At 44.4% G+C, this 22251-nt stretch overlaps 1 long non-coding RNA gene across 2 annotated transcripts in view; it reads right to left on the bottom strand.

Annotated features, from left to right (window-relative positions):
- The window catches only part of LOC121817744 (uncharacterized), a 121995-nt gene that overhangs the window by 25738 nt on the left and 74006 nt on the right, over positions 1–22251 (bottom strand). The window contains exons 3-8 of one of the 2 annotated variants that reach the window (XR_009598270.1): positions 12255–12508; positions 11051–11220; positions 7829–8087; positions 6760–6892; positions 2932–3063; positions 1980–2118 (exon numbers count right to left, since the gene is read on the bottom strand). This is a non-coding gene — a long non-coding RNA (uncharacterized LOC121817744). The remainder of the gene's footprint in view (positions 1–1979; positions 2119–2931; positions 3064–6759; positions 6893–7828; positions 8088–11050; positions 11221–12254; positions 12509–22251) is intronic. The other variant, XR_009598271.1, reaches the window with a different exon arrangement.

The raw sequence follows: 22251 nt of genomic DNA, 5'->3' as shown, positions 1-22251 counted from the left end.
ATGAACTGCAGCACGCCAAGCCACCCTGTCCATCACCAACTCCTAGAGTTTACCCAAACCCATGTCCATTGAGTCAGTGATGCCATCCAGCCATCTCACCCTCTGTCCTCCCCTTCTCCTCCCACCTGCAATCTTTTCATTAAAAAGAGTAATTGCTACATATAAACATTGTCCAAAAGAATGAATTAGAGAGCGCCTGAAAAGATACTGATACAATGGGAGGGGCGTGTGTGTGTTAGCCCCTCAGTCATGTCCAGCTCTCTGGGACCCACATGGACTAGAGCCAGGCTCCTCTGTCCATGGGATTCTCCAGGTAAGAATACTGGAGTGAGTAGCCATTCCTTCTCCAGGGGATCTTCCCTGACCCAGGGATAGAACTCAGGTCCACCCGGAATGTGGGCAGATTCCTTACCTTCTGAGCCATCAGGGAATGGGAGGGAGCTGGGTACTGACAAAGCAGGAAACCAAGCAGTGAAAATCTGAGGAGCATTCCATGAGCTGGCCTGGAGAGGGCATCTCTGTACCGAAACTGGAGACAGTTGTTTGTGTGTGTGATGAGGAAAGTTCTAGTGAACACTTTGCTGGGGAAGGCTTCTCTGTACCAGAAAATGGAGACAGCTGTTTGTGTGTGTAATGAGGAACGTTCTAGTGAACACTTCACTAACAGATGCATGGCGTTTTAAGGGGCCTCTACAGAACTTCTAAGCCCATGCTTAAAGGACCTCTTCTATAAACCCCCAACTCTGTTTGCTTAAGATAGATGCTAGGTCAGAGGAAAGCTGTTTCTGAGTTAGAAGACATTCAGGCATAATGACTGTCCATGATGAATGATTTTGGCAAAGATTAAAATGCACCATTTAGAACTAGTGTATAAGTTTTCTCAAAGAAAAAAAATCTTCCAGTAGCATCTTCTGAATTTAACTCAGTTTGGGAAGCATGAGTTAGCAGGTCTCACAGGAAGACCTAGGGTTCAAAAAATTCCAATTAGTTGCTCCAGCGGTCTTACACTGGGGAAGAACAGTCATCCACAGGTCACCGAAGATTTGCTTTGACACTTACCTAAGACTTAGCAAGTAAATGCCCCAGAATTGACCTTAATGATTAGTTTTAACAGTTACACTAGGGTTAACTTTTATAATTATTATGTAAAGAATTTTTTTAATAAAGAGACTGCAGAAAACTCTACAGTCATTTCCTGAACCAATACTTTTCTTAACTATAAACACAGTCTCCTTCTCTGTCCAGACAGTGTTGATTAACTTTTTGTGGCCCCTTCCCAAACTAGAGTTAGATATACAAGATTTTACAACTGTTCAAATACTGCAAAAAAAAAAAAAAAAAAACTATCTCAGATTTTCTCAATCGTCTGTCAGTATCTGGGATCACTGTTTTCAGATACTGTACTGGGTTTTTGTTCTCATTGGAATCTCAGAACATTTGGAAATAAGGTTACTGAAGTGTAACTAGTTAAGATGAGACCATGCTAGAGTAGTGAGGACCCTTGGTGCAATATGACTGGTGTTCTTATGAGAAGGGGAGAGGAGGCAGAGAGAGCTGTGTGTCTACAACCAAGGGCATGCCAAAGAGTGCCAGCGGTGCTGGAAGCAAGGAGAAGGCAGAGACGGGTTCTCCCCAGAGCCTTCAGAATGCACAGCCCTCTTGGCACCTCGATTTCAAACTTCCAGCCAGAAAACTGCACAAGAATTTCTGTTGTGTTAAGCCACCCAGTTTGTGGTACACTCTGTTACAGCAGCTCTAGAAAACTACAGATGCCCTTGCCTTCTTCAGACAGTTTGGAACTAAAAGCTCCTTGATCCATTGCAGACGTCTTTAGACATTCAAGAGAGACGTGAAAACAGAATTGGGAAGGGTGGGGTTCGAGCTGAAGGAGAGCGTAATCACAGTCTGCTCCCATTCATATGGCCATTTTAGATTGCTGACCCCCCCAGATTGGAAATCAAATAAATCGGGGCTCTCACCTGTTCTTCAGTTTGTTGACTGTGGGAGGTGGACTCCAGAGGGTTGACTTGGTCTGGCAGAATGTGGCCATTTGTATCTTGCTGTAGGAGAATGCGGACTTGGAGACTCAGCCAGGGACACTGTCAAGGCTGAGCAGTTCTAGAAGGGACCGAAGTGGGGTTTGGACAATCGGTTGAATGTGGTGCAAGAGCTGGCAGCTTCCTAAATGGGGTACTGAATTAGTTCCCCAGGGCTGCTATAGGAAAAAATACCACAGTCAGAATGGCTAAGACAACAGAAATCTATTTTCCTCACAAATAGAAGGAGGCAATCAAGGAGACAGGAAGTTCGAGATGAAGGTACCGTCAGGATTGGTTCCCCCTGAGGGGTCTCTCGACTCACAGATGGACGACCTCTTCCTGCCTGTTCTCACAGTCTTCCTTCTGTGCCCGTGGGCCCCTGGCATCTCTCTGTATGTCTAAATTCCCTCAACTTACAAGGACACGGATCAGAATGGACTTGGGCCCACCCTCGTGGCCTCATCTCAACTTAATCGCCTCATTAAAGGTCTTATCTCCAAAGATCGTCCCTTTCTGGGGTACTGGTGGTTATGGCTTCACCATAAGAACTTTGGGGAGGGGGAGGCAATTACATTCACAACAAGCAGCTAGGGAGGGTAAATGATCAAGAGAGTTGAGAAGCATTTTGGGGTCCTATAGCCGGGAAGAATGGAAGTTGGAAGAGGGGTAGTCACAGAATGGAAGACGTGGATGACTACCGAGGGGGTCAAGGGCACAGGCTCCAGGGTCAGAGGGGCATTCCTGAGCCGATACAGAGAGTGGAAAAGCCTACCGTTGGATTATCCAGGGGTAATTTTGTCAGGCATTCCCTTATAAATGAGACAGCAGAACAGTAATTAAAGGTTTGAAATGAAGTCAGAGCCACTGACGTTTGCCTCCGAAAGAATCTCACCTCTCTCAGCTTTACTGCTTTCTCTGAGTTCTCATCAGAACCGTTCTGTTCATCTGTACAGATGCTCAGCAAGAACAGCGTAGACCTGTGTTTCTCGTCCCTGTCTGGAAATATAAAAGCAGGGCACAGCGTCTGCCAATAAAGAACAAACGCTAGTAAAGCTTCTGAGAAGCAGAATAATTTAGATAAAGTGCCAGCCCAGGGGTCCTGAAACGTGGACTCTATTTTCTTCATTATATGCATGTAGTAAGCCTGATCCCTGACTCTCTTGTTTCCCATTACGGAAAAGCAGAGACTACCTTATAAATAAGAGTTAGCACTATAGTAAATATATTCCTTATTTTTCGGCCCATCAAGTTTAGGCCATAAAAAATCATTAAAAAAAGATTAGGCCAGCATAGAATAAATGTCACCTGAGGGCTTCAGTGGCAACATGGCAGGGATGATGGGGCTGGAGGGGAAGTGATCAAATTTTGGCTTGGTAAAGAGATGTCTGAAGGATATTACCAGTCTAGAAAATAGGAGACTTTTTCCGGAAGAGTGATACTTGCTCATTTTTATGGAGTGTGACAGACATTGCTTTAAGTTCTTTATAAGCATCAACCTTGTAAGGCGGATCCCTTTTATTTCTCGGATAGAAAGGAATAATAAGGAAATGGAATCAGAAGAGTCAAGTAAATTGCCCACATCACACACCTGGTAAATTATAAAACTGGAATTTAAACACAGGCAAGCTAAGTCTGCCTTCCCAATCACCATGCGATACTGCCTCACATAAAAACGAGGCTAAAAAAAAATAATAATAATTTTTTTAAATAAATTTTAAAAAAAAGCAAGGCTAAAAGGCTCTTATCACCACTGTGAAATAGGTCAAGGGAGCATCAAGTCCAAAGACAGGGAAAGAAGAATCAAGAGATCTCAAGTCACAATGGTACAATGAGTTTGAAACCTGAATGATCTTCACTAACGTGTTATTAACTTCAAAAAATCGAGCCAACAGGTACGGAACACTCTCCATAGTAAGGAAGCTTGGAAAGGAATGTTCTCCTGGCTTCTCATCAGTGACAGAACATAGTCTCAGTTTGTGAAGAGCTGAAACCTGACTATCATTCGATCTACCCTTTCAAATGCTAACTTCACTAGAAACACCCTCATAGTGTTTGTATTGGATTAAGTGTCTGGGCATCCCACGACCTAGTCAAATCAGCACATAAAATTAACCATCTGCTGTTCATAGCAACAAGAGTAGAGACACAGAGACAGCCTAAGTGTCTATCAGCAGATGAATGGGTAAAAAACATGGGGCCTACCTACACCATGGACACCACTCAGCTGTGAAACGATGAAATGACGCCACTCGTAGCGATGTGGATGGACCTAGAGATTACCATACTAATCTCTAGAAAGACAAACGCCATATGACATCACTTATATGGAATACAAACTATGACACAAATGAATTCAGCTGCCAAACGGACTCACAGACGTGAAGAACGGACACGTGGTTGCCAAGGTGGAGGGGAGTGGAAGTTTGGGGTGAGCAGGTGCAGACTACTGCATGGAGAACGGATAAACAGCAGGGTCCTACTGTACAGTGCAGACCTACATTCAATATCCTGTGAGAAGCCGTAATGGAAGAGAATATTCAAAAGAATGCATATTTCTGTAACATCTGAATCAGTTTGCTGTGCAGCAGAAATTAGCACAGCACTGTCAATCCAAACTTCAATAAAAATGATTGTAAAAAATGTTTTAACTGAACTTTGGTGTTGGAGAAGACTCTTGAGAGTCTCTTGGACTACAAGGAGATCCAACCAGTCCATCCTAAAGGAGATCAGTGTTCATTAGATCTCTGGGTGTTCATTAGAAGGACTGATGCTGAAGCCAAAACTCCAATACTTTGGCCACCTCATGCGAAGAACTGACCTATCAGAAAAGACCTTCATGCTGGGAAAGTTTGAAGGCAGGAGAAGAAGGGGACGACAGAGGATGAGATGGTTGGATGGCATCACCGACTCAATGGACATGAGTTTGGGTAGATTCTGGGAGTTGGTGATGGACAGGGAGGCCTGGTGTGCTGCAGTCCAAGGGGTCTCAAAGAGCTGGACACGACTGAGCCGCTGAACTGAACTGAATCACAAGGGATAGGACTCAATAAAATTAGAATTCTTAAAAAATTACAACAGACACCACAGAAATACAAAGGATCATAAGAGACTACTTCAGCTCTACACCAATAAAATAGTCAGCCTAGAAGTAAATGGAGAAATTCCTAGAAGAAATTTGCAAGACTGAACCAAATAAACAGAAAATATGAACAGATCAATCACAAGTTCTAAAATTGAAACTGTGATTTAAAAATTTCCAACAAACAGAAGTCCAGGACCAGACAGCTTCACAGGCAAATTCTATCAAACATTTAGAGAAGAGTTAATACCTATCCTGCTGAAACTCTTCCAAAAAATTGCAGAAGACACAAAACTCTCAAGCTCATTCTATGACCCAATCAACACCCTGATACCAAAACCACACAAAGATATTACAAAACCAAAGAGAAAATTACAGTCCAATATCACTGATGAACATAGACACAAAAGTCCTCAACAAGGAAGCAAAAAGACCTATACTCAGAAGATTATACTGATGAAAGAAATCAAAGACAACACAAACAGATGGAGAGATGATATATACCATGTTCTTGGACTGGAAAAATAAATGTTGTTAAAATAACTATGCTACCAAAAGCAGTCTACAGATTCAATTCAATCCCCACTCAAACTACCAATGGCATTTTTCACAGAATTAGAACACGAAATTTTATAATCTGTTCGGAAATACAAAAGACCATGAAGAGTCAAAGCAATCATGAGAAAGAAAAGCAGAGCTGGAGGAATCAGGCTCCCCAACTCAGATTATACTACAAACCTACAGTCATTAAATACCAGAAATATCGGCCAATAGAACTAGAAAGCAAGCTCAGAGATAAACCCCTTGCACCTCTGGTCACCTAAGCTATGATAAAGAAGCAAGAATATATGATGCAGAAAAGACAGCCTCTTCAATAAGTGGTGCTGGGGAAGCCGGACATGTAAAAGAAACGAGAACCCTCCCTAACATCATGCAGAAAAATAAACTCAAAATGGGCTACAGGCCTAAATGTAGGCCAGACACTATAAATCTCAGAGGAAAACAAATGCAGCAATATCTTTTTTAATCTACTTCCTGGGTGTTAGCCACTCAGTTGTGTCTGACTCTTTGTGACCCCATGGACTGTAGCCCACCAGGCTCCTCTGTCCATGGGATTCTCCAGGCAAGAATACTGAAATGGATTGCTATTTCCTTCTCCATCTACCTCCTAGAATAATAAAACCCAAAAATAAATGAGATTTTAATTAAACTTAGAAGCTTTTGCATAGCAAAGAAAAAAAAAAAGACAATGGGAGAAATATCTGCAGAAGAAGCAACTGACACGGGATTAATCTGCAAAATATACAAACAGCTCATGCAGTTCAATATCAGAAAAACAACCCAATCAAAAAACAAGCAGAGCTAAACAGACATTTCTCCGAAGAAGACATACAGATGGCCAAACAACACATGAAACGATGCTCAACATCACTAATTATTAGATCAATGCAAATCAAAACTACAGTGAGTTTCACCTTACACTAGTCAAAATGGCCATTGTCCAAAAGTCTACAAACAATAAAGGCTGGAGAGCATGTGGGGAAAACGGAGCCCTCTTGTACAGGTGGTGGAACCGTAAAGTGGTACAGCCACTATGGAGAACAGTATAGACGTTTCTTTAAAAATTAAAAACAGACCTACCATATGATCCTGCAGTGCCACGCCTGGGCATGTATATGTATATCTCCAGAGAAATGACGCTTGCGCCTCAGTGCTCACTGCCGCGTTACTTGTAACAGGACACGGAAGCAGTCTACTGTCCACTGAGAGCAGCCTAGGAAGACAGAGCACATAGACACACGGAGTTTCATCCATATGAAAGAACAGAATAGGGCCATTCGCAGCAACATGGACGGACCCAGAGGTTCTCATAATGCGTGAAGTCAGACAAGCATCATATGATATCACTTAGATATATATGGAATCTAAAAACTGGTAAAATGAACTTATTTACAAGATAGAAACAGTCACAGATGTGGAAACCAAAATCATGCTTACCAGGGGGAAAGTGGGGTGGGTGCAGGGGTGAGTTTGGAGACTGGGGTCGACATGCACACACCACCGCATGTAACTGATAAGGGCCCACTGCGTTTCACAGCGCAGGGAAATCTCCATACTCTAATGACCTACCTGGGAAAATAAAGAGTGGGTGTATGTATAACGGATACTTTGCTGTGGAGCAGAAACTAATGCGATAGTGTAAACTATAATTTTAAAAAATTAGAAAATAAGTATAGTACAGTTTTGAAAAAAATTAATCAGAAGGGTTCAAAGTGAAATTGACACAATGACCCTGATCTGACAGCAGAGGCCCTACGTAGAGGATCAAAGCTGGGCCCTGTTAGCTTTATCAAAATACGAGGGGTTTTTTGTACTAAAGAACAGAGATGCTGTAGCTTGTCAATTTTCATACAGTTCTTTCCTGATTTTAACACTAAAAAGCACTGCAAGTTTCAAAGCTTGGATCTGGTAGCGGCAATGAGGGCATCAGTAGACTGACGGGATGGTGTCCCTTATTTGAATCCCACAGCAGCACCGCAGGGTTCTTGGACTCATGCACGGACTTCATGCCCTGGGGGGCAAGTATTCCAGCTCAAGCGCTGTCGGACCAGCTTAGGCTGGCATCTTTGCCTAGGAAATTTCTTTATGCAAAGCAAAAGGCACTCACACTGAGCAGCATCAGCGCCAAAACAACAACAAATAAGCAAACCTATTTCTCTGTGCATCCTTCCGAGTTTAGTTTATGTAATGGGAACAGATCGCTTCCGAAAAGTAAAATGTATTCCGGTAAGCAAACAACGACGACAAAGTGCGGCAGTCAAGGTTCCCTGAGGTTCTTTCTCGGCGTCTCAACTTTCTTGTATACCCTGTTCACGTCAGTGTAGATCTTTCGCTTTTTTTTTTTTTAATAGAAAGATGGCGCTGAGTTGCAGGGCAGGAATAGAGAGGCTCAGATGTGGAGAATTGACCTGTGGACACAGCAGAGGAGGAGAGGGTGGGACGAGCTGGGAGCGCAGCAGGGACGTGCGTGCACCGCCGTGTATAACACAGATCGCTAGTGGGAAGTGCCCTAAACCAGGGATCTCAGCCCCGTGGTGTGTGATGACTTCGAGCGTGGGATGGAGCGGGAGACGGGAGGGAGGCTCAAGAGCAGAGGATACATGTACACTCACAGCTGTTTCACGCTGTGCAGCAACACTAACAACACTGTAATTATCCTCGCGCTAAAACACATTAAAAATTGTAGAGCTAAAACTGAAAGTATATGACGCATAGAGATAAGCCAGTTAGGTGTATGTGTCAGCTTTTGCTTTCATCTCCTACTTTCTCTTGTCCTACTGTCTCTTGTTAAAGAAGTGAATATGACTTTCAGTTCTTGCCAGGTGATGGGAAGAAAATCATTTCCTTTCAATAAAGAAATATGAATACCCAGAAAATTGGAGATTTTTTTAATAACCAAAATGATAGCAGACAGCCAAGAAAATTCATTTAGCTTGCATTCTTGGGAATATAACCAAAAAATGAACTTCTCCTTCCCTTACCAGTCAGAAAGAGCAATGGCCTGATGCAAAATGAAACAGCGGGTTTTGTAAAGGATCATAATAGCCATTGTCTGTCAGAGCCCCCTTCACATGAGGTGCGGTGCCATTTCTTTAAATAGTCATTTAATCTTCACTGTGCGAAGTGCATATGTTCTACTATCTCTGCACATCGAAAGGAAGAGAAATTGAGACTTTTAGCTCATAAAGCTAGTAAGTGGCAAAGCTAAGGTTTAAACCCTGATCCGTTCGCATCCAAACTTGGTGTTTACATCACCCTGCTACATGAATATTTGTTACACATTTATCAGTACTTTAGGCTTCATTCTAAAATCACATCTAAAACCTCAAAAATAAAATTGCAAATATAGAAAATTCAATATGAAGGGAACTTTGCATTAACAAGTATTTGAAAAGAACCCATCATGGGTAAGGACATCTTCTCTAGACCCTGTAGGAAATATAAAGAGTTGTAAGAGTCCTCAACTCGCAGGTGCTCTGTGATGACCTGGAGGCTGGAATGAGGGGGTGGGACAGAGGCTTGAGAGGGAGGGGATATCGGTATACACACAGCTGATTCACACTGCTGTGCAACAGGAACCAGCACAACATTGTAAGACAACCACCCTCCACGTAAAAACTTTAAAAATGGGTCCCAATATTCAAGGAAAGAATTAAGGCACACACTGGATTTATTATGAATGGGAGAAGGCAAAATTAGTAATAAGTCCTATCAAACATAAAGTGGCAAAAGTGCATGAAGAAGAATTCATATGGTCTAAACGGACTGAGACATAGAGCAGAAGGGGAACTTGTATGCGACTTGAGTCATACAGTGGATGGAAGTCAAATCCAGAGAGTCTTAACCAAGTGGCCGTGGGGACCAGGCAAACTTGAAGGAGCATAGAAAGACCCTGAGAGTGTAGGTGAGTATTTGGTGCGTCTGAACTTTTCACTTTCCTGCACTGGAGAAGGAGATGGCAACCCACTCCAGTGCTCTTGCCTGGAGAATCCCAGGGACGGTGGAGCCTGGTGGGCTACAGTCCATGGGGTCGCTAAGAGTCGGACACGACTGAGCAACTTCACCTTCACTTTTCACTTTCAGGCACTGGAGAAGGAGATGGCAACCCACTCCAGTGTTCTTGCCTGGAGAATCCCAGGGACAGCGGAGCCTGGTGGGCTGCCATCTCTGGGGTCGCACAGAGTCGGACACGACTGAAACAACTTAGCAGCAGCAGCAGCAGCAACGTCTTTTTAGGCAGGAACCTGAGGTCTTCAACAGATTTTCAACTCTGTCCATGACTCAGAAGGGGGTAAGAATCACTGTGGTAGAAAGGAAATAGAGGGGTGGGAAAGTGAAGTGAAAGTGACAGTCTCTCAGTCCTGTCTGACTCCTGTGACCCCGTAGACTGTAGCCCACCAGGCTCCTCTGTCCATGGGACCCTCCAGGCAAGAATGCTGGAGTGGATTGCCCTTCCTTGCTCCAGGGGATCTTCCAGCCCCAGTGATAGAACGCGGGTCTCCTGCACTGCGGGCAGATCTTTACCACCTGAGCCCCCAGGGGAGCCCCACGGGTAACGGAGGGGAGCGGTAGATGAGGAGTTTGAAGTTAACATATGCACACCACAATGTATGAAACAGGTGGCAACAAGGACCTACTGGATGGCACAGGGAACTGTGCTCAGTATCCTGTAATAAGCTATAATGGAAAAGAGTCTGAAAAGTAGACAGATAGATAACACTTTGCTGTACACTTGAAACTAACACAGCCTTGGAAAGTAACTAAACTTCAGGTTTTAAAAAGAGGAAGAAAACACCTGTGGTAAGAAGGGAAGCATGGGAGAGAGACTTCTGGCTGTGCCAAGGTGAAAGCAAAAGCTGTGTTACTGAAAGTCAGCCCACAGGCCTGGCCAGGACTGGCGGAGGAGGGTGGGGGGTGGTCCCACCTGCAGAGAAATAAACGAAGGTAGATGGAGCCCAAGTCTTAGCTGCTGCTAAGTCGATTCAGTAGTGTTCGACTCTGTGCGACCCCAGAGACGGCAGCCCACTAGGCTCCTCCATCCCTGGGATTCTCCAGGCAAGAATACTGGAGTGGGTTGCCATCTCCTTCTCCAATGCATGAAAGTGAAAAGTGAAAGTGAAGTCCCTCAGTCTTAGCAGAACCCACATTCCGGATCAAGGACTTTGGAAATGAGACTTGGGCCAGGTTTTTGAGGACATTCATTTCATGAGATCTGTGCTCAGGAACAATTCACTTTCTAGTGATTTCCAAGAAAAGGAGAGAGAATGAGCTTCATAATCTGCTTTAGTGGGAAGTCTCCAAGCGTAATTGTGTGTGAGTGTTTCAAATGTTCCGAGTTCAAACAGCAACAACAAATGACCTGCGTGTTTACCTTTCTGTTAGATACTTCTCATTTGGTCATTGGAACAATCTTGTTTTACAAGTAGAGCAAACGTTCTTGATTTTTTGGCTAAAGCAAGTAAAGAATAATCCAATTCAAAGCATCAGTTCAGTCGCTCAGTCGTGTCCAACTCTTTGTGACCCGATGAACTGCACAGCTCTCTGTTTAAAACAAAGCCAAAGAGAAGAGCTCAGCGTGTAGGAGATGCAGCTGAGTGTGTATGTGTGTGCTGAGTCACTTCAGTCGTGTCTGATTCTTTGCTGCCCTATGGACTGTTGCTAGCCCACCAGGCTCCTCCATCCATGGGATTCTCCAGACAAGAATGCTGGAGTGGGTTGCCAGACCCTCCCGCAGAGGACCTTCCTGACCCACAGATAAACCAGAACCTCTTCCATCTCCTGCGTTGGCAGGTGGGTATTTTTCCACGAGTACACCACCTGGGAAATCCTGAAGTTGAGTGTAAACTGCATTAATCTTCTGTGAAGCAACATTTAACTTTGGATCATACAATAAATGTTCTTTGGAGAAATAGAAAAGTAATTATTAGTAAATAAGAATATAGAAATTATCCATAATCCTGTGACTCAAAGGTAACTGCTATCTGCCTTTTGACATATTCCTTTCTATACTTATTTTTAAGTATCTTTGTATACATAGGGGCTTCCCTGGTGGCTCAGCTGGTAAAGAATCCACTTGCAATGTGGGAGACCTGTGTTCGGTCCCTGGGTTAGGATGATCCCCTGGAGAAGGGAATAGCTACCGACTTCAGTATTCTGGCCTGGAGAATTCCATGGACTGTATAGTCCATGGGATCAGAAAGAGTCAGACACGACTGAGCAACTTTCACTTCACTTGTATACATGTACATTTTAAAAGAAACATTATATACTCTTTGATAACTTGCCCTTCACACTCAAAGATATATCAATACCATAACATGAAATATTGAATACATCTCTCTACCTGATTTTAATGATTGCCTACTGCAGAGAGAAACTATCATTCCTTAAAGTCTACTGTTTTGATTCTTCCTGACCTCATCAATGGTATATAAAGTGATCGTTGTGTGAGAGCCACCAAAAAGGAATCCTGGTGATAAAAATAAGCAGGTGCTAGAGGAAAAAAAATGCAGAAAACTCTTGACTGTTCTCAAATGCATATGTATTCCTTTCCTACAGCTACCATAACAAATTACCACAAATGTGCAGCTTGAAGCAACAGAAGCTTCTTCTCTCTCAGTCTTGGAGGTAGACATGTGAGGTCACGGTCCTGGCAAACCCGTGTTCTCTCTGCGGCTCTGGAGAAGGAGCCTCGCTGGTCTCCTCACTGCGATGGGTTCCAGCAATCCTTGGTGGACAGCTCCATCACTCCTTCCTCTGACACTTCTCTCCCCCAGGAGGATTTTCCTCACACACCTTGAGGCTTTATATGGAAGCTAGACCCAGAAATCTGTATGCAGGTCAGGAAGCAACAGTTAGAACTGGACATGGAACAACAGACTGGTTCCAAATTGGGAAAGGACTAAGTCAAGGCTGTATATTGTCACCCTGCTTATTTAACTTACATGCAGAGTACATCATGAGAAACGCTGGGCTGGAAGAAACACAAGCTGGAATCAGGATTGCTGGGAGAAATATCAATAACCTCAGATATGCAGATGACACCACCCTTATGGCAGAAAGTGAAGAGGAACTAAAAAGCCTCTTGATGAAAATGAAAGAGGAGAGTGAAAAAGTTGGCTTAAAGCTCAACATTCAGAAAACTAAGATCATGGCATCTGGTCCCATCACTTCATGGGAAATAGACAGGGAAACAGTGGAAACAGTGTCAGACTTTATTTTGGGGGGCTCCAAAATCACTGCAAAATGGTGACTGCAGCCATGAAATTAAAAGACGCTTACTCCTTGGAAGAAAAGTTATGACCAACCTAGATAGCATATTCAAAAGCAGGGACATTACTTTGCCGACTAAGGTCTGTCTAGTCAAGGCTATGGTTTTTCCTGTGGTCATGTATGGATGTGAGAGTTGGACTGTGAAGAAGGCTGAGTGCTGAAGAATTGATGCTTTTGAACTGTGGTGTTGGAGAAGACTCTTGAGAGTCCCTTGGACTGCAAGGAGATCCACCCAGTCCATTCTGAAGGAGATCAGCCCTGGGATTTCTTTGGAAGGAATGATGCTAAAGCTGAAACTCCAGTACTTTGGCCACCTCATGTGAAGAGTTGGCTCATCGGAAAAGACTCTGATGCTGGGAGGGATTGGGGGCAGGAGGAGAAGGGGACGACAGAGGATGAGCTGGCTGGATGGCATCACTGACTCGATGGACATGAGTCTGAGTGAACTCCAGGAGATGGTGATGAACAGGGAGGCCTGGCGTGCTGCGATTCATGGGGTCGCAAAGAGTCGGACACGACTGAGTGACTGAACTGAACTGAACTGAAGACCCAGAAAATGTGAAAGGTTGCTGGGAGGACCAGCATCTTGATGGTCCAAGCCTATGACTTTGCACTCAGTCAACACGCAGGAGAGAAAACCCTGAGCACGTCAGCTGTATCTCCTAGGCTGCCCACACAGCCGCCTCGGACACCTGACTTCCCTGTGAATGAATAGGCCAGCTGAGATGCGCTGAGCCTTGAATACAGCCCAGATTGCTAGTACAGACCTGCCTAAACTAATTTACAGCTACCATTGACTCCAGATCCATGCCTTTCACCTAACAAGGGCATTAGCTCACAGTGCTTGGAAGAGCTACATTGCTTTTTTTAACAGCAATTATGAGAGTGCTAACAAAAATCTAAGGATTTGGAACATCAAGGAAGGTACTTCTTCTACTCTGGGATCATTGTATCTGATTTTCCTCACTGAATTCTGATTTTATGCCATGAATGCAAAAAAAAAAAATAAAAGTGCTTCCTTTTAGAGCACTGAGTAACAGCTTTACAAATTCTGTTTTTTTAAAGAAAGATCACTTCCATCTTTCTATTGAATGAACATAAAGAAGGAATAATTGAAGGGAAAGGTTTGCTATAGGTGGCACATAAAAGGCCTATTGCTTATAATTAAGCAAACATTCAGGGGAAGTCATAAGAAAGGCAAATTTGCCTGGAAAAAGTACACATTGACTTCCAAGTACAAATACAATTGACAGGATATTTTGGAAAAGGAGCATGAAGTCACCTGTTTTTATTTCAACTGAAATCTTCAGCTCGTACTGTCCTTGATTTGAGGGTCTGTTGTTCAAATTACATCTGCAATAGATCTCCACTTAGTATCGCCTGTGACTGTACTCAGGTTTGATCCCTGGGTTGGGAAGATCCCCAGGAGATCTTGTGGCTCTCCCAATATTCTTGCCTGGAGGATCCCATGGACAGAGGAGCCTGGTGGATTGCAGTCCATGGAGTTGTAAAGAGTCAGATACGACTGAGTGACTAACACGTTCACTGTTTTCATGACTGTCCTACATAAATTACCAATTAGGGTTGTTCTTGTGCAATGAACCGTTGACATACATAAAGAAGTCCCCTAGGAAAGCTGGATGGCAGCATGTAAATCAACAAAGATAGAACACACCCTCATGCCATAAACAAAAATAAACTCAAGATGGCTCAAAGGCTTAAATATAAGACATGACACCATGAAACTCCTGGAGCACAACAGAAGCAAAACATTCTCTGGCAGCTGTCTTACCAATGCTGTCTTAGGCCAGTCTCTCAAGGCAATAAAAATTAAAGCAAAAATACACCTAATGGACCTAATCAGACATAAGATCTTGCACAGCAGAGGAAACCATAAACCAAATGAAAAGGCAACAGGCAGCCTGAAAGCATGTGCAGTGAGGTGACCAACAAGGACGATTTCCAATATATACAAACAGCCCATACAACTCAATAACAAAATCCCAATCAAAAATGTTCAGAAGTCCGAAACAGACATTTCTCCAAAGATGGCCCAAAGACACATGAAAAGACGCTCAGCATCACTGATTATTAGAGAAATGCAAATCAAAACTATAATGAGCTGCCATCTTTACCAGCCAGAAAGGCCATTACTAAAAAGTCTACAGATAGTAAATGCTGGAGAGGGTGTGGAGGACAGGGACCCAGCTACACTGTTGGTCGGAATGTAAGTTGGTACAGCCACTAAGAAAAACAGCAAGGAGGTTCCTCATAAAACATGGAGTTGCCATGTGTGCACGCTCTGTCGTGTCTGACTCTTTGCGACCCCAGGTACCCACGCCGCCCCCTGCCCCACCTGGCTCCTCTCTCCACGGAATTTTCCCAGGAAGAATGCTGGAGTGGGTTGCCCTTTCCTCCTCCAGGGGATCTTCCCCACCCAGGGAGCAAACCAGTGTCTCTTGCATCTCCCGCACTGGCAGGTGAATTCTTTACCGCTGAGCCACCTGGGCAGCCCACACGACCCAGCATTCCCACTCCTGGGCGTCCGTCTAGACAGAATTCTAAGATACGTCATGCCAGTATTCACAGCAGCGCTTCTTACAAAAGCCAAGACATGGAAGCAACCTAAATGTCCATTGACAGATATACATAGACCTTCCAGATATACCAGTTGGATTCGGAAAAGGCAGAGGAAACAGAGATCAAGTTGCCAACGTCCGCTCGTTCAGTTCAGTTCAGTCGCTCAGTCATGTCTGACTCTTTGAGACCCCAAGGAGTGCATCACACCAGGCTTCCCTGTCCATCACCAACTCCCAGAGTTCACTCAAACTCATGTCTATTGAGTCGGCGATGCCATCCAACCATCTCATCCTCTGTCATCCCCTTCTCCTGCCCTCAATCTTTCCCAGAATCAGGGTCTTTTCCTATGAGTCAGCTCTTCGTATTAGGTAGCCAAAGTATTGGAGTTTCAGCTTCAACATCACTCCTTCTAATGAATATTCAGAACTGATTTCCTTTAGGATGGACTGGTTGGATCTCCCTGCAGTCCAAGGGACTCTCAAGAGACGTCTCCAACACCACAGTTCAAAAACATCAATTCTTCTGTGTTCAGCTTTCTTCACAGTCTAACTCTCACATCCATACATGACCACTGGAAAAATCATAGCCTTGACTAGACAGACCTTTGTTGACAACGTAATGTCTCTGCTTTTGAATATGCTGTCTAGGTTGGTCATAACTTTTCTTCCAAGGAGCAAGCATCTTTTAATTTCATAGCTGCAGTCACCATCTGCAGTGATTTTGGAGCCCCCCAAAATAAAGTTTCTCACTGTTTCCATTGTTTCCCCACCTACTCCTAGAAGTCCCTTAATCTATAAACTTTGTAATGATTCTGTTTCCCTAACTGACAGATACACTGGCCTGGGCAGAGTTAGCAGTCCTAAGCATACGTCCCAGTAAGTTCCAGTATACTGGCTGAGTATTCAGGTATGTAAGAAGCAGAGAAGGAACTCCTAGTGAATGGAGAAACAAGGAGACAAGAAAGAACAAGCAACAGAGACTGGCCGTGTGGGAGAGAAGCAATTTTTAAGGGCAAGTGGGAAACCAGTGGACCACAGACACAGCTCCAACGCATGCTGGACCTGCGTTGAATGCTGCTGCAAGTCAGCTTGAAACATACAGCTGTCATATAAACACTTGATTCAACCTGAAAGCATCCTACTTTATCATAGTTCGATTATTTCAGAGACGTCAGTAATTTAGTCCAAAGATGTTGATTCCTGGTGATCTAATTTAATATTGAGTTTGAGCTCAGAAAATCCAAGTTCCTGGGTATGCTCCTTTTGGAGCACACTGACCCATTTAGAATGATATTGATGACAATAATCAAGTATGTAGGGATTCTTACTCTGTGCCATGCCCTGTGCTAAGAGCTTTACATGTAACATTGCAGTTAAGCCTCACAGCACCCTATGGAAAGCAAATATCACTATGCTCATTCCATAAATTTAAAAAACTGAGGCCTGATGGAGTTACATGATCCATGCAGATGACACATCTAGTGGCGTCTGACGCAGCAATCCCACCCCGGCGCATGTCTGAACAACGCAAAATTCAGAGAGACGCGTGCAGCCCTGTGTGCCCAGCAGCCAAGACTTAAAAGCAAGCGTCCATCAGCGGGAGTGGATGAAGAACTATGTGGCACGTATATACAGTGGAATACCACTCAGCCATAAGAAAGAATGAGATATGCTCTTAGCAGCAACATGGATGGACCCAGACGTTATCATACCAAGTGGACTAAGTCAGAAACTGCTGCTGCTGCTGCTGAGTCGCTTCAGTCATGGCCGACTCTGTGTGACCCCATAGATGGAAGCCCCCCAGGCTCCCTCGTCCCTGGGACTCTCCAGGCAAAAACACTGGAGTGGGTTGCCATTTCATTCTCCAATGCATGAAAGTGAAAGTGAAGTCGCTCAGTTGTATCCGACTCTTAGCGACCCCGTGGACTGCAGCCTACCGGGCTCTTCCGTCCATGGGATTTTCCCGCAAGAGTACTGGAGTGGGGTGCCATTGCCTTCTCCAAGTCAGAAAAAAAAAAGACAAATACCATGTGACCTCACTTATATGCGGAGTCTAAAATAGGACACAAAGGAACGAATTCATGAAACAGGGACAGACGGACATAGAGGACCAACCTGTGGTTGCCAAGCAAGGGGGTTGGGAGAGGGAAGGATTGGGAGCTGAGGCTTAGTAGATGCAAATGATTCAATACAGAACAGGGGATCAAGGCACTTCTGCATAGCACGGGGAACTATATTCAGTATCTTGTGATCAACCACAATGAAGAAGAATGTACGTGTATCATAACTGAATCACTTTGCAGGGCGGGAGAAACTAACTCGACATTTACATCCGCTTCCACACTGAGAGGCAGGTGTCAATCTCACCTCCTCTGTAAAGAGCTCTCTCTTATACTTGGGCACCGTGACTAATGGATGCAAGTCCATGAGACCTTCTTGCTGCTGCTGCTGAGTCACTTCAGTCGTGTCCGACTCTGTGCAACCCCATAGACAGCAGCCCACCAGGCTCCCCCATCCCTGAGATTCTCCAGGCAAGAGCACTGGAGTGGGTTGCCATTTCCTTCTCCAACGCATGAAAGTGAAGTCGCTCAGTCGTGTCCGACTCTAGCAACCCCATGGACTGCAGCCTACCAGGCTCCTCCGTCCATGGGATTTTCCAGGCAAGAGTACTGGATTGGGGTGCCATTGCCTTCTCCAGAGACCTTCTTAGCCCCAGCCCTAAGCAGATGGGTGGCATCCCACTTAACATCCTTTGGAATGTAACCGTGCCGCAAGGAGAAGCTACGGGAGGAGCAGCTTGCTGTCATGTGAGAGACCCATCTTAGGATTCCAGCCCAGGACACCCCTGAGAGGACCCCGTTCCAGACAACGTACCACTTAGAGAAGAACCACCACCGGGGGAGATCAGCCCACATGCAACAGTCAAGAAATGATTCATTTCTGGTTTCCTCGGTGTGTATGCCCAGCAGTGTGTGGAGATTCCTTAAAAAATTGCAAATAGAACTACCTTATGACCCAGCAATCCCACTGCTGGGCATACACACCGAGGAAACCAGAATTGAAAGAGACACATGTACCCCAATGTTCATCGCAGCACTGTTTATAATAGCCAGGACATGGAAACAACCTAGATGTCCATCAGCAGATGAATGGATAAGAAAGCTGTGGTACATATACACAATGGAGTATTACTCAGCCGTAAAAAAGAATTCATTTGAATCAGTTCTGATGAGATGGATGAAACTGGAGCTGATTATACAGAGTGAAGTAAGCCAGAAAAAAAAACACCAATACAGTATACTAACACATATATATGGAATTTAGGAAGATGGCAATGACGACCCTGTATGCAAGACAGGGAAAGAGACACAGATGTGTATAACAGACCTTTGGACTCAGAGGGAGAGGGAGAGGGTGGGATGATTTGGGAGAATGGCATTCTAACATGTATACTATCATGTAAGAATTGAATCGCCAGTCTATGTCTGACGCAGGATGCAGCATGCTTGGGGCTGGTGCATGGGGATGACCCAGAAAGATGTTATGGGGAGGGAGGTGGGAGGGGGGTTCATGTTTGGGAACGCATGTAAGAATTAAAGATATTAAAATTTTAAAAATAAAAAAAATAAAAAAATAAATGATTCAATGGTGACTTTAAGCTGCGAAGCTAGGAGATATGCTTGATTTGAGAGGGGGGGAAAAAAGGTACCTGAAAGAGTTTAAAGGTTGGTATTTTACCTGTCAGCACTACCAGAGAAGGCGATGGCACCCCACTCCAGTATTCTTGCCTGGAAAATCCCATGGATGGAGGAGCCTGGTAGGCTGCAGTCCATGGGGTCGCAAGGAGTCAGACACGACTGAGCGACTTCATCTTCACTTTCCACTTTCATGCATTGGAGAAGGAAATGGCAACCCACTCCAGTCCTCTTGCCTGGAGAATCCCAGTGATGGCGGAGCCTGGTGGGCTGCCATCTGTGGGGTCACACAGGGTCGGACACGACTGATGCGACTTAGCAGCAGCAGCAGCAGCTACTGATTAGGAATAAATCCATATACACTACGCAGACCACCAGATATCTAACTGGCAATGTTCGTGTGTTAGCCACCCAGTCATGTCAGACTCTGTAACCCTAGGGACAGTAGCCCACCAGGCTCCTCTGTCGATGGAATTCCCCAGGCAAGAGAGTGGGTAGCCATTCCCTTTTCCAGGGGATCTTCCCAACCCAGGGATCAAACCTGGGTATCTCACATTGCAGGCAGATTCTTTACTGTCTTAGCCACCAGGCAAAGTTCATGTGTGGCTGTAAAACCAAATAATTTGATTTGTTGTTTTAAATGAAAGGCCACTTCATTTGGGAATTAAGATGGACTGCTGGAGAAATAGATACAGGCAAACAAATACATGGATGCCAAGGGGGCAAGGATGGGTGGCGTGAACTGGGAGGCTGGCACTGACATATATCCGCCGTGTGAAGTGGGTGACTGACAGAACCTCCTGTGTAGCACGGGGGACTCTGTCCAGCGCCTGTGGTGACCTACCTGGGAAGGAAATCCAAACAGGAGGAGGTGCGCTACGTGTATGCAGAGCTGATTCACTTTGCTGCACAGCAGAAACAGCTATACGCCAATAAAAATTAATTTTAAAGCAAGATGGACTGCTGGAGAACCTGTAGCAACAACATGCTGCTTTAAATCTTTTCCGCTACTCAAAGTATGTACTTTAAAGCAATCGACATTTGTTGTAATATGGCAAGGAACACACACTTGGTTCTTCTGCAAACTGGCCTGAGTTGTGAAAACAAAAATGTTAAATAAGGAGATCCAAGTCACAGCCCTGTCTATAAGACTTAGTTCTGGGATTTTATCTTCAGGGCTCTGTTCCTTGTCTCCCTGCTTGACATGGGAGCTTCACAAAAAAAAAAAGCTGCTCTGGCGCACAGGCACCCTGGAATACAAACCAGGGCCATTAGGACGGGCACACAGGCCTCCATCTAAACCACCGAATTCCAAGGAATTAAAGACAAAAAATTCTCAATTTATTTCAATCAGAAATGTCTGAGTCAACAATCAATAAAGTTTACAATTAATCTTAAAAATGGACTTTTCTCAATTAAGTGAAACAGAAATTAAAAACGGTAACAGCAAAATATCTACCCAAATCAGCTTGGTCTTCATCTAGGATATTGGATTGGGAGTCCCAGAGCTGCCGTTTATTGAGAATAAAACCAGACCACAGCTGTGAGAGGACACGCAGAAGACAGATGAGTCCATGATTTAGAAGCGAGGCCATCGTTTATCCGTTAATTTTGCCTTTAGTATGCCTCTACTAAAGCACATTAGGTTTCTGTATTCGAAATTACTCTGTTCCACAACACCACAGAAACAGATAAGACATCTAAAATATAGTGAAAGTGGCTGAAAAAACACCATTCTGGAAGTCAAAAACTGTCCTAGTCGTTGACAATACTCAAATTTGGATAATCAACCATTCGTGAAATTTCTTCACTAAGCCTTCATTTGTTTAGCTAACAGACACTGAACCATGATACAGAGTGAGGTTTCAGAAATGAGAGGTTCTCCTGAAGCAGATCTGAATTTGGCATGACTAAGGATTTACCGAGAAAGACGCCCGGATGTGGCAAAAGGGTGGCAGTGGGTAGGCCAGGCGGGGAAGCCTTCATGGGGGAATAATTTGTTGTTGTTGTTGTTCAATCTTACAGTCTGGGACATACAATATTTCAACTTATTTTTTGATTTTACAATGGTGCGCGAAAGCAATGTGCATCCAGGAGTCTTACTTCAAATTTTGACCTCTTCCTGGGCTCCCTCGTGAAGCTCCTAGCCAGCCACGCAGTCATGAGGGTAGACAGCTGGTACATTTACAGCCATCCTACACTCACACAGCCATTCTGATTTTCACTTTCTGTACGAAGTTTAAGAAGCTGCATGAGACAGTCCATGCTTTATTATAAAACAGGCTTTGTGCTCAATGATCTCGCCTGGCTGGAGGCTGATGGAAGTGTTCCGAGCACATTTGAGAGAAGCAAGGCTAAGCAATGATGCTCAGTGGGCTTGGTGTATTCAGTGCATAAATATCAACTTATGATATTTAGAGTTTTACAGTGGGTCTATTGGAACATAACCCCATCATAAGTTGAAGATCTGTATTCTTAAAGGATAAATAGCTTGGTCTTGAAAAGCTAAGACATTCTGAGGAAAAAGAAGACCACACACAAGGAATATCACCTAAAGTAGCTGGGAGATGGAAGACGAGTGCAAAGGGAGTGGGCTCGAGGGAGGAAGGGAAGAGAGACACCGAGACAGAGGCAGAGAAACACGGGCATGCGGTAGGCAGAGAAGGAGAGGGCGCGAGAACACGCTTTGCAAGCACTAACTAGTGGAACCCTTGGAAGAATGGCTCTTCATTGACGGGTTATCTACCCCAGATTGTCCTGACTCCAGTTCAGCTCAGTTCAGTTGCTCAGTCGTGTCTGACTCTGCAATCCCATGGATTGCAGCACACCAGGCCTCCCTGTCCATCACCAACTCCCAGAGTTTATTCAAACTCATGTCCATTGAGTCGGTGATGCCATCCCACCATCTCATCCTCTGTCATCCCCTTCTCCTCCCGCCTTCAATCTGTCCCAGCATCAGGGTCTTTTCAAATGAGTTAGTTCTTTGCATCAGGTGGCCAAAGTGTTGGAGTTTCAGCTTCAGCATC

Source organism: Ovis aries, chromosome 23, assembly GCF_016772045.2.
Source record: "Ovis aries strain OAR_USU_Benz2616 breed Rambouillet chromosome 23, ARS-UI_Ramb_v3.0, whole genome shotgun sequence".
Classification (NCBI taxonomy): domain Eukaryota; kingdom Metazoa; phylum Chordata; class Mammalia; order Artiodactyla; family Bovidae; genus Ovis; species Ovis aries.
Note: the sequence above shows the minus strand (reverse complement) of the source record. Positions and strands in the feature narration are given on the sequence as shown.